The sequence below is a fragment of the Physeter macrocephalus genome, chromosome 17 (genome assembly GCF_002837175.3).
Source record: "Physeter macrocephalus isolate SW-GA chromosome 17, ASM283717v5, whole genome shotgun sequence".
Lineage (NCBI taxonomy): Eukaryota > Metazoa > Chordata > Mammalia > Artiodactyla > Physeteridae > Physeter > Physeter macrocephalus.
The window spans coordinates 50,707,696-50,723,696 of record NC_041230.1 but is presented as its reverse complement, the minus strand read 5'-3'; the positions used below and the strand labels follow the sequence as shown (position 1 = coordinate 50,723,696).

At 40.1% G+C, this 16,001-nt stretch overlaps 1 protein-coding gene across 1 annotated transcript in view; it reads right to left on the bottom strand.

Annotated features, from left to right (window-relative positions):
• Nucleotides 1-16,001, bottom strand: part of CDH13 (cadherin 13) — a 1,052,304-nt gene that overhangs the window by 675,323 nt on the left and 360,980 nt on the right. The window lies entirely within an intron of this gene.

Here is a 16,001-nt window from a genome sequence, read left to right as displayed (position 1 = left end):
AAAAAGGGAGAGGACTCAAATCAATGAAATTAGAAATGAAAAAGGAGAGATTACAACTGACACCGCAGAAATACAAAGGATCATAAGAGACTACTACAAGTAACTATACGCCAATAAAATGGACAACCTGGAAGAAATGGACAAATTCTTGGAAAGGTACAGCTTTCCAAAACTGAACCAGGAAGAAGTAGAAAATATAAACAGAACGATCACAGGTAATGAAATTGAAACTGTAATTAAAAATCTTCCAACAAACAGAAGTCCAGGACCAGATGGCTTCACAGGCAAATTCTATCAATGATTTTCAAACTCTTCAAAAAAACTGCAGAGGGAGGAACACTCCCAAACTTGTTCTAAGAGGCCACCATCACCCTGATACCAAAACCAGACAAAGATATCGCAAAAAATGAAAATTATAGACCAATATCACTGATGAACATAGACACAAAAAGCCTCAACAAAATACTAGCAAACAGAATCCAACAGCACATTAAGAGGCTCATACACCATGATCAACTGGGATTTATCCCAGGAATGCAAGGATTCTTCAATATATACGAAACAATCAATGTGATACACCATATTAACAAATTGAAGAATAAAAACCATAAGATCATCTCAATAGATGCAGAAAAAGTTTTGACACAAGTCAACACCCATTTATGTTAAAAACTCTCCAGAAGTGGGCATAGACGGAACCTACCTCAACATAATAAAGGCCATATATGACAAACCCACAGAAAACATCCTTTTCAATGGTGAAAAACTGAAAGCAAAGTTTATAGCAATTCAAGCTCACCTCAAGAAACAAGAAAAATCTCAAATAAACAATTTAAACTTACACCAAAAGCAACTAGAAAAAGAAGAGCAAAGAAACCCAAAGTTACTAGAAGGAAAGAAATCATAAAGATCAAAGCAGACTAGAGCCCGTGAGCCACAAGTACTGAGCCCGTGTGCCACAACTACTGAAGCCTGCAAGCCTAGAGCCCATGCTCCACAGCAAGAGAAGCCACCGCACCACAACAAAGAGTAGCCCCTGCTCGCTGCAACTAGAAAGCCCACATGCAGCAATGAAGACCCAATGCAGCCAAAAAAAAAAAAAAAGGTACAGCTTTCCAAAACTGAACCAGGAAGAAGTAGAAAATATAAACAGAACGATCACAGGTAATGAAATTGAAACTGTAATTAAAAATCTTCCAACAAACAGAAGTCCAGGACCAGATGGCTTCACAGGCAAATTCTATCAATGATTTTCAAACTCTTCAAAAAAACTGCAGAGGGAGGAACACTCCCAAACTTGTTCTAAGAGGCCACCATCGCCCTGATACCAAAACCAGACAAAGACATCACACAAAAAAAGAAAATTACAGATCAATATCACTGATGAACATAGATGCAAAATCCTCAAGAAAATACTAGCAAACAGAATCCAACAACACATTAAAAAGATCATACCATGATCAAGTGGGATTTATCCCAGGGATACAAGGATTCTGCAATATACTGAAAACAACGAACGTGATACATCATATTAACAAATTAAGGAATATATATACTACCAAATGTAAAATAGTTAGCTAGTGGGAAGCAGCAGCATAGCACAGGGAGATCATCTCAGTGCTTTGCAAAGACCTAGAGGGGTGGGATAGGGTGGGTGTGAGGGAGGCTCAAGAGGGAGGGGATATGGCGATATATGTAGGCATATGGTTGATTCACTTTGTTGCACAACAGAAAATAGCACAGTACTGTGAAGCAACTATACTCCAATAAAGATCTATAAAACAAAACAAAACTATATGATCATCGCAATAGAAGCAGAAAAAGCTTCTGACAAAATTCAACACCCATTTACGATAAAAACTCTCCAGAAAGTGGGCATAGAGGGAACCTACCTCAACATAGTAAAGGCCATATATGACAAACCCACAGCAAACATCATCCTCAATGGTGAAAAACGGAAAGCATTTCCCCTAAGATCAGGAACAAGACAAGGATGTCCACTCTTACCACTATTATTCAACATAGCATTGGAAGTCCTAGCCATGGCAATCAGAGAAGAAAAAGAAATAAAAGGAATACAAATTGGAAAAGAAGAAGTAAAGCTGTCACTGTTTGCAGATGACATGATACTATACATAGAAAATCCTAAAGATGCCACCAGAAGACTATTAGAATTAATCAATGAATTTGGTAAGGTTTCAGGATACAAAATTAATGCACAGAAATCACTTGCATTCCTATACACTAACAACGAAAGATCAGAAAGAGAAATTAAGGAAACAATCTCATTTACCATCGCGACAAAAAGAATGAAATACCTAGGAATAAACCTACCTAAGGAGGCAAAAGACGTGTACTCAGAAAACTATAAAACACTGATGAAAGAAATCAAAGACACCACAAACAGATGGAGAGATATACCATGTTCCTGGAATGGAAGAATCAATATTGTGAAAATGACTATACTACCCAAAGCCATCTACAGGTTCAATGCAATCCCTATCAAATTACCAATAGCATTCTTTACAGAACTAGAAGAAAATATGTTAAAATTCGTGTGGAGACACAAAAGTCCCCGAATAGCCAAAGCAATCTTGAGAAAGAAACATGGAGCTGGAGGAATCAGGCCCCTGGCTTCAGACTATACTACAAAGCTACAGTAATCAAGGCAGTATGGTCCTGGCACAAAAACAGAAATATAGTTCAATGGTACAGAACAGAAAGCCCAGAGATACACCCACGCATCTATGGTCACCTAATCTATGACAAAGGAGGCAAGAATATACAGTGGAGACAAGACAGCCTCTTCAATAAATGGTGCTGGGAAAACTGGACAATTACATGTAGAAGAATGAAATTAGAACACTACCTAACACCATACACAAAAATAAACTCAAAATGGATTAAAGACCCAAATGTAAGACTGGACACTACAAACCCTTAGACGAAAACATAGGAAAAACACTCTTTGACATAAATCACAGCAAGATCTTTTATGACCCACCTCCTAGAGTAATGAAAATGAAAACAAAAATAAGTGAATGGGACCTAATTAAACTTAAAAGCTTTTACACAGCAAAGGAAACCATAAACAAGACAAAAAGACAACCACAGGATGGGAGAAAATATTTGCAAACGAAGCAACAGACAAGGGATTAATCTCCAAAATATCAAACAGCTCATGCAGCTCAATATCAAAAAAAACCAAACAACCCAATCAAAAAATGGGCAGAAGACCTAAAGACATTTCAGCAAAGAACACATACAGATGGCCAAGAGGCACATGAAAGGCTGCTCAACATCACTAATTATTAGAGAAACGCAAATCAAAATGACAATGAGGTATCACCTCACACCAGTCACAATGGCCATCATCAAAAAATCTAATTAGAACACTACCTAACACCATACACAAAAATAAACTCAAAATGGATTAAAGACCCAAATGTAAGACTGGACACTACAAACCCTTAGACGAAAACATAGGAAAAACACTCTTTGACATAAATCACAGCAAGATCTTTTATGACCCACCTCCTAGAGTAATGAAAATGAAAACAAAAATAAGTGAATGGGACCTAATTAAACTCAAAAGCTTTTACACAGCAAAGGAAACCATAAACAAGACAAAAAGACAACCACAGGATGGGAGAAAATATTTGCAAACGAAGCAACAGACAAGGGATTAATCTCCAAAATATCAAACAGCTCATGCAGCTCAATATCAAAAAAAACCAAACAACCCAATCAAAAAATGGGCAGAAGACCTAAAGACATTTCAGCAAAGAACACATACAGATGGCCAAGAGGCACATGAAAGGCTGCTCAACATCACTAATTATTAGAGAAACGCAAATCAAAATGACAATGAGGTATCACCTCACGCTGGTTAGAACGGGCATCATCAGAAAATCTACAAACAACAAACACTGGAGAGGGTGTGGAGAAAAGGGAACCCTCTTGCACTGTTGGTGGGAATGTAAATGTGGATGGACCTAGAGTCTGTCATACAGAGTGAAGTAAGTTAGAAAGAGAAAAACAAATATCATATATCAATGCATATATGTGGAATCTAGAAAAATGGTACAGATGAACCTATTTGCTGGGCAGTAATAGAAGGGCAGATGTAGAGAATGGACGTGTGGACACAGTGGGGGAAGGGGAGGGTGGGATGAATTGGGAGATTAGGTTTGACATAAATACACTACCATGTGTAAAATAGACAGCTAGTGGGAACCTGCTGTATAGCACAGGGAGCTCAGCTCGGTGCTCTGTGATGGCCTAGTTGGGTGGGAAGGGGTTGGGGGGGAGGTCCAAGAGGGAGGGGATGCGTGTATGCGTATGGCTGATTCATTTCCCTGTGCGACATAGATACACTACCAAATGTAAAACAGACAGCTAGTGGGAACCTGCTGTATAGCACAGGGAGCTCAGCTCGGTGCTCTGTGATGGCCTAGTTGGGTGGGAAGGGGTTGGGGGGGAGGTCCAAGAGGGAGGGGATGCGTGTATGCGTATGGCTGATTCATTTCCCTGTGCGGCAGAAACTAACACAACATTGTAAAGCAATTATACTCCAATGAAAAAAAAAGAATAACAACAACAACAAAAAGAAGGTGGGCCACATACATTGCTCTGGGGCCTTCCAGAAATAACCAGAATAAAAGCCAAGGGAGGAAGGTGAGTTGGTGTCCTACAATTGTGCTTGTGGGAGCTATAAGCTGCAGCAGTAGAAATATTACTATTTGCATGATCTTGTCATTGTCCAAATATTAGAAAAGCCTGATGAAACTCAGGGCACCATTTGGAAGGTCTGGTTATTTCTGAGTGAAATAATTTGCTGGTCATTGGATACTTTCAAGTAGAACTTAAATGACCGTTGAGCAGTAATGTTGTAGAAGAGATTCCAGCATTGGATAGCGTCTCTTACAGCTGGGAAATTCTATTATTCTACATCTCAACATATTCATACATTAATCCATAAAAGTATCATGTGTCCACTTACAGTATGAAAGACAGTAGGCAGTAAGGGATAAATGCCAACATAAAGACAAATAAGGTGGATTATCTGCCTTCACAACATTCAGAGTCCAGAAGGTTGGAGCACACAATCATTTGGAGGGTTGTCCTGTTGAAGCCTGGGTGTTCCATTTCTTCACTGTGTCAAAAGGCTAAACACCACCATAGGGTAGATCTTAGAAGCAAGCAGATCATAATTCTAGGTAATAAATTATTTCTAGCAGCAAGAAAAAGTCAGCCAATGAACAGGTTTAGAGTTACCAGAAATATCCAAGGTGAGGGGTTATCAACAAGTATATCTCACCTTACTGAAGAGTTGTACTCTCTAAAAATTGCTTAGAAAGCAAATTTCTGTGTAATTCTTCTACATTTTATTATAAAATTGGATGTGTTCTTCTAGACAATGTTTTGGCCTTAAGTCACAATAAAATTATATTAAAGAATGCAGCTACACATTAGGAACATTTGAAGGGATGACTTATAACTGTTAAGGTAAATATTGATACTAATCCATAAACCAAATGGTAAAAGTATGCAAATCCTGTGGGCACACTTTTTAATTGCCTGGGAAAGTCTGAAGATCTAATTATAATGATGACCACCATCAAGTCAGCAAAACTGAGCAGCACAGACCTAAAGGTCCTTTAGTCTTGACTCAGTCTCTTCCCTAGAACTGTCAGCAGGATGATCAACTATTCTCCTTCTGGGCTCCCATAGAAACGGTTGGGTTTTAGAAGAAATGAGGATGATCTGGAGATGAAGGCAGCTGAGAGTGTGGCAGGGGTAACCCAATTTTAGAAATAAATTAAAACGTCCAAGCTGAATAAACGAAGTATGAGTCTTCAGGGAATGTGTATTGAATCAGCTTCTGATTTAAAAGACTGAAATAGATTTTAAAATGCTACCGTGAATAGAGAAGACGGTCTATAAAGAGTTTATAATCTATAATCTGAGACAGTACTCAGTGAACGATGATCTGTAAGTGTTCCGAACCTGGAAGAGGAAGGGGGTTTCTAGGAGAGGAGAAGCTAACCACCAAGCTATTAGCAGAGTACTGAGAACATAATAGATATTCAGTCAGTGATGCTCCCCACCCAATCCTTATGTGATATTTCAACTGTTTTAAAGAAGGCGAAATAAGGGCCACTTGGAGAGGCTGGGTTGCCTATCATGCAGAGGTTAGTAATAGAGTTCAAACTGAGTTCAAACCCAGTTCCACCAAGCTCCAGGCTTTTCAGTGCACCACTCCGTGTCCTTGAATTACTATATTTGAAAAAGTCTCTGAAAGCTAGTGATTAAAGACAGGAATTTTTTCACATAAAATTTAACAAACCAATCTTTACTGGGTTAGCCTACCAACCTACTTGATACACTGAATGGACAAACTGACGGGGTAACAAGAATTTGTAAAATGTCAAACTTTGGTTTATGATCTAGCTGTGAATGCCATGTGAATATGATCATTCCCTCCAGTTCATACTAGTTCAGTGAACGTATATGGCTGCGGCATAAAGGGTTAAAGAGTTTTGATTCATATGAACATGCTTTGGGAATTATCCAAAGCATTTCCCTAGACCTTTAAGACACCCTGCTAAACCATAATGCTGATTTTTCATGGTTGATGTCTACCTTCTGTAATAGTTACCATTTACAGCTAAATACTTAATAAACATTTCTTTTAATTCTCCAACAGTCCCATGAAGGTAGTATTTTATAGATGAGGAAACTGAGGCCCAGAGAGATTAAAAAATTTCTCAAGGCCACACAGCATTAAGTAGCAAAGCTGGAACTCTGCTTTTTACTTCTATTATAGAGTCCTATCCCAGGTCATGGGGGAAGAGGCAGGGTTATTCCAGGATGGTGAAATTCAAAGTAAATGTTAGAAGTCATTCTGCAGTTAAGGACCACTTGGATTAACAGGAAGTTAAATTGTCTGCCTAGAGGTGAAAGAGGTGTCAAAGATAGGGAGGCATAGAATCTTGACGTAAATGATTAAATCCATCCAAAGGAATGCCCATAGAGCAGAAGCCAGAAGACCCTGTAGATCAAAGCTCAGGGAATAATTAGACTCCGAAAAAGGTTTAGGAAAATACATGAATGGGACCCAGCCAGATCTTTATGCAGACCCAAATCATCTCAAAGTATTCAAGAGCTTTTATTAGCATGGTTTCTTTAAAGGGTGAAAGAAAAGTGTGAAATTTGCTACCATTGATCTATCTATAACTTTCATTGAAGCACTTTAGAGATTTGGACTTTCTGCAGACCAACACTCTGCTATTCTACTACAAATTCATGACAAATCCCCAGATTACAGGAGACAGCACATGGGGGAGGGGAAAAAACAGCATGGAAGTTTGGTCCATGATCTTCAGAGTGGCTTGATTTTCATGAAGACTCATAAATAACCCGTAGCCAGTGTGTGGATGGGCATCTTGCGTATTAAAAATCCCGAGGCATTTTGAACATCCCACCCTGCATTCCCTGTGGATACCTAGAGTGTTTCTATGCAGAGATGTCCTTGTGCTACCTGCAGAGTTGTGTCTGGGGGCTCAAGTACACTGTCTGTGGCAACAATGAGTGTCCTTCCTAAAAGGTATGCCTGAGGTATTGACGAGGTTGGTGGCTTGTTGATAACCAGCAGGGATGCCAATCAAACTGCAACACAGGGCAGAGCACCAACTTCTATGCCTTCACAATTTTTTCCTGACCTATCCTTTGGTAACCTGGGAGCCTCCTACAGCTTCATCTCTGTCTCTCTGGCTACACTCTGCACTAGCCCTGGTAAAAGTTGCCAATCAAAAGTATTAGCGGACTCTTTTTGGTTGTAACCAATTAATTCATTCACCTCCTCCCTAATTGCAGTGGGTGAGATGCTCAGACAAATTGGTTCTGTCTAGTTGACAAGACCTTATCTGGAAATCAAAATAAAATGATCTGGCTTACAATGCATGAAGCACAATTAATTCTTGTATGCATATACAGGTTTCTGATGTAAGCAAGAAAATGATCAGCCCTCTAGGTCATGCCTATTCATCCTCCAGTTGCCAAGAGATTTTTTATTGCATCCCTTATGCCGTATGGCATCGTATCTAGCTTTAGCCTCATGGGAATGCAAGAGGATGCCTGCCAAGAGTATCTCATCACTTGTTAAATGTATCCCATTTTCCTGTGATTTCTTCACTTGACAACAATAGCCCACATTCATTTCCTTAAGAAGTAAAAGCCAGTGCAGCTGAAGGCTTTTGTACTGTTTTCCACCTGAATTATCGTGGGAAGTGCGTGAGCCAAATGTAAATCACAGCTTTCCATCAAAAGTGGCAACTTTTGCAATTGAAGGATTCTTATAGGGGATCTCAAGCATATTACTGTGATTACAGTAATATGTAAGCCCCACAAGTAAGCCCCACACGTCTGGAAATGTTCTTTTTGCACATACCCACGGCAAGTCTAAGGTTCCTGAAGTTTATTGCTCGTGCTTTTTCTTTATGTATATGTGCTGCAAGCTGAAGCATATGGTCCCACACAACTGTGATATTTACGATAATGAATCACAGATGTTTGAAAGGATATAATCTGAAAACACTTAAATGTTAAGATGCTGAAATCTTACTGCAAACATTGTGAAGAGAGGACCTTTGCATTATGTTGATTTTCAGATACCATCACTAGGAATATGACTTGACATATCCTGGGATAATATCAGGCAGAAAGGAATGACTTCTTTCCACTCTGAAGAAGGATGGTGTTCAAAGAAAGTAAGGCACTCCAGGGGTGTAGACTGGCTATTCTATAGATAACTGAATTGCAGCCCCTTCTATGATTAAGGGTGAACTTACACAGTGGATCATCTTTTACTATGCACCCATCCTATAACACGTATTATCTTTTTTTTTTTTTTTTTTTTTTGTGGTACGTGGGCCTCTCACTGCTGTGGCCTCTCCCGTTGCGGAGCACAGGCTCCGGACACACAGGCTCAGAGGTCATGGCTCACGGGCCCAGCCGCTCCGCGGCATGTGGGATCTTCCCGGACCGGGGCACGAACCCGCGTCCCCTGCATCGGCAGGCGGACTCCCAACCACTGCGCCACCAGGGAAGCCCAACACGTATTATCTTAATGGCCATTTCCAAATACAACAAAATGTTTTTAATTTCACTGGAGTGAAATGGGAAATGCACCCATTTACCCCCCATCCATCCCTCACTTATCCCATTAACCACAAGATTTGGTGTATATTCTACCACATTAACAAACTGTATACACACGGATATGGTACAGTAGTTTTGTTCTTATACCTATTACAAGCTTTTTATGTCAGCTCATATAGAAATACTTCTTTTTCATGACTGGATAATTCCTCTTAGTATGAATATGCTATCATTAAAGCAGTCTCCTATTGCTGGACACGGGTATTTCCTGCTTGATGATTACTAACTGGTTAGTAGTAAATACATTTAGACCTGCCTTTTCGTGCATATGTGCCAGTATTTTTCTACAGTTGAGACCCATCTTATAAACTGCTGATTGAAATTAAATGCCCATTTAAAATTTAGTTAGACACTGACAAATCGCCCACCAGAAAGATTTTATGGCCTTGGACCCTAATGCAAAGTGTAACAGAGTTCTCTTTCCTCACACTAACAGTGGATAATATTTTTTGCCAATTTGATAGATGGAAAAAAGTATGGTGTTAATCTGCATATTTTTGATGAATAGTGAGGTTAGGTGTGGTCTCATAGTATTGGCCATTTAAATTTCCTTTTCTGTGAATTTCATGGTGTGCCAGAGTACTTAGGAATTCAAATCATCATCGCTTGTTCTTTTGCTTTTCCCCTTACTAGCCTGTGAGCTTCTTAAAGGAACAGTGTCTTGCTTGCCATTTTATCTTCATCCTGTCTTCATTACCTCTTTACTCCGCAGAGACTAGGCATAAGCTTTGTGGAATGAATACAGGTTTGTATGGATGAGGCCGATATTTCTGTTTGCTACCACACAGCTGCTTACCAGAGTCCCACTTTCAAAGAGGAAACTCAGTCCAACCCTTCCCTTGGTCTGCCTTCCCTTACCAGAATAAAACCTTCACACTTGCAGGGGCTTTGTCAGCCTAGTAACCCCTGTATCTAGCACAGAGCCTGACAAAGAGTAGGCACTCAGTAACTATTTTCTAAATGAATCAGTCTTTGATGTATGACCTGTCAGACCGTTCCTATATCAGATACCATGCTGGCACCAACTCTGAAATGTGGACTGGAGGTTTTGATGTTATTTGTGCTTCTCTGTTCATCTCCTGCGCCAATGGAGAGAGGGAGCCTCAAGGCTCTTAGTGAGACTCTTAATCCCACCTTGCGAACCAGGGTTTGGGGTGTGCATAGAACCTGTGAAAGGGAAATACTATGATGACACTAGCAAATGGGCCTCATTGCCTTGGCTTGTGTGTTTGTTTTTTATGGCAGCTGTGTAGAGAAAGCTGCACTGCAGACTTTCTAGAGTTGACATGCTCAGTTGAGATGCTGAACACATGAGCTGAATTCCCACTCATATACCGACAGAGAAATCTAAAATCAGCTGAGAGAAAGGAAGAGTTTGCAGGTCATCTTACGACCACATGTTCCTCTAAACCAGGAGTTAGGAATTTATGGCCTGAAGGCCAATTCCAGCCAACTTCCTCTTTTATAAATAAAGTTTTATTGGAACACAACCACACTATTTGTTTACATGTTGTCCATGGCTACTTTAGCCTGTCTGGCTCACAAACCTCAAGTAATTACTCTCTGGCCCTTCGCAGAAAAAGTTTGCTGACCCCTGCTGTAGGCCAAGGTCACATTTTTCTCCCCCATTTTTCAAAAGACCTACTCTAAGCCACCCGAGCGCTAAGGCAAGTAAACTCTCCCAATGTATTTTGCACTCTCAGTTGCATGATTAGCTACAAAGACTATCAGCAGAGTGGGAAAAATGACTCACAAACACTCCATTGAATGTTATCTCAGTGCCCATGTATTACTTTTAATTTTCAAAAATAAAATCTGCTGGGAGATATTTTCCATTCAAAATAGAATCCCAAGAGGTTTAACTTTTTAAATACACTTTTAAAATCCATTATCTGCAGTCATTAAATATATGGACAAGCACTCATAGAGAAGATGAATATACCCAGCAGAGCAGAGGGGAATTGTATGTATCTATATTTTTTATGTCTCTAAAGCAATAATTTAATTTAGAGCCAAGAAATTAGCTGAGAACCATGCTTTTGATCAAGCTCACACACAAAACTGTCTTCAAGGTCTGTTTCACGCACATAAAATGATCTGTCATTTTCTCATGTGATTTGTCATTAATTTTTGTTTCTTTTCTTGTAGAGGGCCTGTCATTATTTTCCCCAAAATGACTAAGATGTCTGATTTTCTTCACTCTGTAAGTGAAGCCACTTGAAGATTTAGCTTCCTGGAAAATGAAATGGGAATTATCCAGCCCAAAGGTGGTAAGGAAATAGTGAATTTATTTATCTTTTCTCTGATGAGGGCTTGGTTCATTAGCAAGAAGCAAATCACCATTTCTCTGAGTAAAAAGGCAAAAAAGAAAGACAGAAACCAAAAATCCCTCAAATTGTTTTAACATCTCCATGACGTTAGTAGCTATATTGAAGCAATGCAAAGGGATGGTTACTGTGTATTTTAAGTAATTAAATACCAACGAACTCAGAAAAGTACCACATTTGAACTATAGCACGTATTTCCTCTATAATTTTGTAAGTTTGAGTTGGATGGTTTCCTGAGTTCTTAATGCCTTTTAAGCCTGGGTATCATGGATACAAATTTTTGTTCATATCGTTGTTCATTCAAAGGGTACTGAGTAAGGAGGACACAGTTCCAGGCTGAGGAATGGGTATAAAAATGAAATCTGGTGATAATTAACAAGAGTGCATGAGGAATGATGGGAGAATGCGGTGAAGTCACTCTCTCACTCTTTCACCAGTAACAACTTCGAAAACTTTCATAATAGCTGTAATGAATAAAACGGTTGCTAAGCTCAACCCCAGTGCGCTCTGAGGAAGACGGGCAAGGGCAAGACCCTTGGATCTACTGAGCCTCCCATCGGGTTTGGGTGGGAAAAACACAGTGGTTGCTAAAGAGCTCTGCATAAATAATGAAAGGTTAATTGGGAGAAAACAGGAAATCGGGCAAGAAGATATGAGGAGCAGAATTGGGGTTGGGGCAGGGGAGGAAGAAAGGGGAAAGCTGGAGAGGTGGTGGAAGATCATGAATGACTTCCCTGGTCCTCAAACCCTTGGTAAAATCTACCCTGTTCATCAACGATATGTATGTATGTTTCTTGTGCAAACTGGTTCAGGAGCCATGTTTTACTGTCTGCTTGGTGTAGCTCAAGAAAGAGGCGGCCTTTAAGGCACAGGACCCAGAGGCAAGGCAGGTTATGAAGACACAAGCCCCCAGAAATCAGTATAAATTAGGGGGACGGTTTTGGATTTCCACAACGTATTGAAGTTAGTAACTCAATTCCCATTTAACTAACCCTCCAGAGGTTAGAGTGGGTCCGTGAACGCTGCATTTACATCTAATATTATTCAGCTCTTTCTATGAGTCAGGCAGTGTGTCAAGACTTTGCATGCGTTATCTCAGTATCTTATTAATTTTTCACAACTGTGTGTCATATTGGTATTATCTACCCACTTTACAAATAAAGAAACTGAGTCCAAATGGAGACCGTGTGACAGGTATATCTGTGAAGCTACACCTGTCTGACAGGTGTAGAAGAACCTAGTGTCCAAACAAATCGCACAACTGCAAAGCTCACACCTCTTACTGCTTGGCTTTGCTGTCTCTCACCTACTCAGCAAACTAGTCTCAAGGATTCTATGGGTCCCATACGCATAAAACAGAAGAAAGATCAGACCCTATCTTTAATAACGAGGCAGTCAGTGAGTCAGCCAGCCATTTAAAACCAGGTGACAATGTTGCATAACTGGGAATACAGTTGAAGTGTGAACTAAGTTCTCTGGGAAGGAGAAAAGAACAAGCGGTCTGGTTTGAGGCTGAGTCCTAGAAGGTTTCATGGAAGAAATGGCCTTTGAACTTCACCTTGAAGGATGAGCAGTACCAGAATAGCTGTTTTCTACAATTGACTGCAAGTAAGCACCACTACTGTGACTGACATCAAAAATGGACTGATAGATTTCACCAAAGGATGTTTCTAGCCGTAAATGCACAAATTATCTCTAATTCCTTTAAAAAGAAAAAATAAAGAAAGAAAAGCAATGCTGATTCAGTAGGGGCCTGGGTAGCTATCTAGAGCCTTCACCAGCCATGTGTGTAACAGATCCATCCACGTGATGATGTTTTTTAAAATGTTCTGAGCAACTACAAAGCACAACACGAACTTCAAAGTGAAAAGGGGAAATAAAAGGCAGCAGAAGTGAAAAGTGTGTGAGGGACAGAGCTCCTCTTGATTAAATTTTCAAAAGGAGATAATAAATGAAGAGAAAATGTGAGAACAAAGACATCCTATGGTTTATACTCTTGAATTAAAATAAGCACAGAAGCCAACAAACTTTAAATTTCTACTTTTGAGAGTTAGTTATCTATCTCTGTAGTTCAATTTTTCTTGCAGAGTTAATTCAGGCGGGATGGGGTTTTCCTGATGGTTAAAAATCGTATTAACTCCCTGATGTTCAATTTGTTCATTGCATAAATGATAGGACTGGCGTAGACTAGGGATTCTCACAGTGTGGTCCCAGGACCAGCAACAGCAGCACCATTTAGGAGCTTGTTAGAAATGCAGGTTCTTGGGCTCCATCTGAGACTAAATCAGAATCTCTGGGGATAGAGCCCAGTGATGTGCAGGTCAACATGTCCTCCAGAAGATTCTGGTTCATGCTCAAGGGTGACAATCCCTGACATAGATAATCTTCCAGATGATTGAACAGCTACATGACTCAATGATTTGATTAAAAACACATTATCCAGTATTAACTATATTTGATACTTAATTTAAAAATACAAATATCCATTAAATATACAGGGAGAATATCAGCTTTGGAGCCAGAATGCACAGAGGTGAAGAGTCTTCCCTCCCAGCTCTACGAGCTTTTGCACAGAATCTCTGACACTCAATTTCCTGATCTGTAAAATGGGAATAATGATGTCTATTATCTAGAATTATCTTGAGAAACGAAAATGGGAAGTATCTGTTACTACATAGGAAGGCACCTAAAATACTTGCATGTGTAATTTTATTAAAATAACAGACTTAACTACAGATGGTTCACAGCCCTCCCTTTTTAATAAAAATCATAATTGGAGCAAATGAAAAACAGCTCTTATTGATCCACTCTGCTTAAATTGAGAGGGTTGTTTTTCTGCAACACCGTCTCCTAAAGGAGATACCTCTCTCTCAGAAAATGTAATGTAATGGATGCTAATATCAAAAGGCCTAATTAAGTGTCATTCAGTGACTCATCCTTTTGAATGAGATAGACATGAAACACAAATCTATGAAGTCTAAAGAAAGGAGGGAGGAAGGCCTCTTCCTTCCCGGGCTATTGCAGCAGGTCCTGCACTGGTCTCCTAGTTTCCCCCTCCATCCACTCCAACCCACAATGGTCTCAACACAGCAAAGAAAGGTCCAGATACAGCTTTAGGTTTATGTCACCACTCCACTCAAAATGTGGAGTCAAAGCCAAGTTCTGACTCCAATCTACAATACCCTATGTAACTTAGTCCATGTTATGCATCATGCCCTGCTATTCTTTTTTTTTTTTTTTTTTTTTTTTTTTTTGTGGTACATGGGCCTCTCACTGTTGTGGCCTCTCCTGTTGTGGAGCACAGGCTCCGGACGCGCAGGCTCAGCGGCCATGGCTCACGGGCCCAGCCGCTCCGCGGCATGTGGGATCTTCCCGGACCGGGGCACGAACCCGCGTCCCCGGGATCGGAAGGCGGACTCGCAACCACTGTGCCACCAGGGAAGCCCAATGCCCTGCTATTCTTGCCCTCGGTCACTCCAGCCTCACTGGCCTTCCAAAAGAGCCTCACTGGCTCCTTCTCAAACTCTCAGATGCTCCTGCCTCAGGACCCTTGCATTTGTTATACCCTCTGCCTGTGATGCTCTTCCCCTACATATCCAAGGCTCCCTCCCACATGTCCTAACTTCTCTTAGGTATCTACTCAAATATCACCTTTGCCACAGGGCTTCGCCATCTAACATTTCAATACTTCCCCACCTTGGCATTTCTTTGCTTTTTGTCCTTAGCACTTGCCATTATCAAAATGTACACACTGTACGTTTTTGTTATTTATACTACTTACTGTCTTCCTCTTTCTCAAGAATGCAAACTCAGGGTATCTCAAGAGCCAGCAACAGTGCCTGGCACATGATGAATCAGTACACGGTGATTCAGTCAATGAATGGATTAATCCCCTTTATCTGCATTCCTTTAGTTAGCTATTATCATCTACCAATCACTTAAGGATGAATAAAAGTAACAAAGTAAGTAGGCAGGTAACCAATTGGAGAAAAGGACAAATACTATGTGACCTTCTGTCGTTGCTGTTTGGCCAGGTATGGATACGGAAAAAAGAAAAAGTTACATGCGTAATAATTTTAAAGCATTTCCTCACCAGATATTTTGTTTGCTCTTAGGGACGTTTCTCAGGGCAGCAATATAGTTTGAGAATCAGAACTCAGAACTTGACAAGTCATGGAATCTTAGACAAGCTAAGCCACATTTTTGAACTGTAGTTTCCTCGTCTGTGAAATGGGTTGCAGGTTGATACATATAACTCACAGGACTAGGATGAAAATTAAGTGAGAGAGATTTCACAGATCAGTTCCCATGGTGTCTAGCGTAAAGGGACAATAAACACTGCTGGTTATCACTGGAATTTAAGTCACTCAAATCAGGAGAAAATGGAACAGGTGCAGCATTTTAATGGCAAATCAGATCATTCCTATCTGAGTGAATTTCAGGAACTGGAGT